Genomic DNA, 1,016 nt, shown 5'->3' on the forward strand with positions numbered 1-1,016 from the left:
AGAAAAGCCTAGCAAAACACTCCTCCATTTGTGTTTCAACCCACCCTACTGTGATTTACATGTAAATTACTAGAGTTTGTGTACTTTCCTATTTTCCTCATTTGGGCACAACTTCCATTTTTTGAATGGTGTCCTTTTGTTTCTAATAGTTTCCTTAATGCCTATGTTAAGGAACACCGGCCCTTTTTTGCCCATTTATTGTCGTTTTTATACTCCAAGTTGTAGCAGCTGTATACAAGATTTTCCACAGAATGCTTATGCATGCCAGGTTTTAATCACCATTTACAGAATCAAACCTGAAGTAGTCCCATTGCACAAAGTGGAGCTGCGTTTGTAAAAGTTTATATGATTGCGTTAGTTGTATGAGGTCACAACAATGATCCAGCTCATTGCCATCACGAATCAATTCCTCCTTTAGAGCAGCCAGATTATTTAGTATTTCAGCTGTTACAATACTCTTACCGCATTAGGTCATTATTCTTTGGAAAGCCGTTAGGCTGAAAAGCTAACGTTTGTTTCAGAAAAATTAAGCTTTAATCAACATGCCAAGAGGCCACATTTCAAGAAGCAAGTGTGTTATAAATGCACACATGGCAGCAGCTGGCCTTAACTCAAGTATTTTGTATCTTTAACTCAAAGACATGAAAAATCAGAGATTTTGCCAAAATTAGTAATGCTTGACAACAGGCCTATAAAAAAAAAGCTATTGTGATTTTTAAAATTTCCACATTAACCCTGATGTTACTCTTCATGGCTCATACAGAAAATCTCTTTGTTTGCTAATGAAATACACTACCATCTGAAGTGGAGAATAACACAAGGTAACTGTATAAAATGAACATGTACCATTAGCATAGGCAAAACATGATTGCCAGAATCCGTTCAGAGAAATATGGGAATGACAGGAACAAGCAAAAAATAAAAAGGTCATCCGAAAGCAAACCAAGAAATCCAGAGAGATTTTTCCCTTCAGTTTAAAAAGGACCAAAACTATTTCCTTAAAAGTTTGTAGGGAA

The sequence above is a fragment of the Alligator sinensis genome, unplaced genomic scaffold, assembly GCF_000455745.1.
Source record: "Alligator sinensis unplaced genomic scaffold, ASM45574v1 scaffold685_1, whole genome shotgun sequence".
NCBI lineage: Eukaryota > Metazoa > Chordata > Crocodylia > Alligatoridae > Alligator > Alligator sinensis.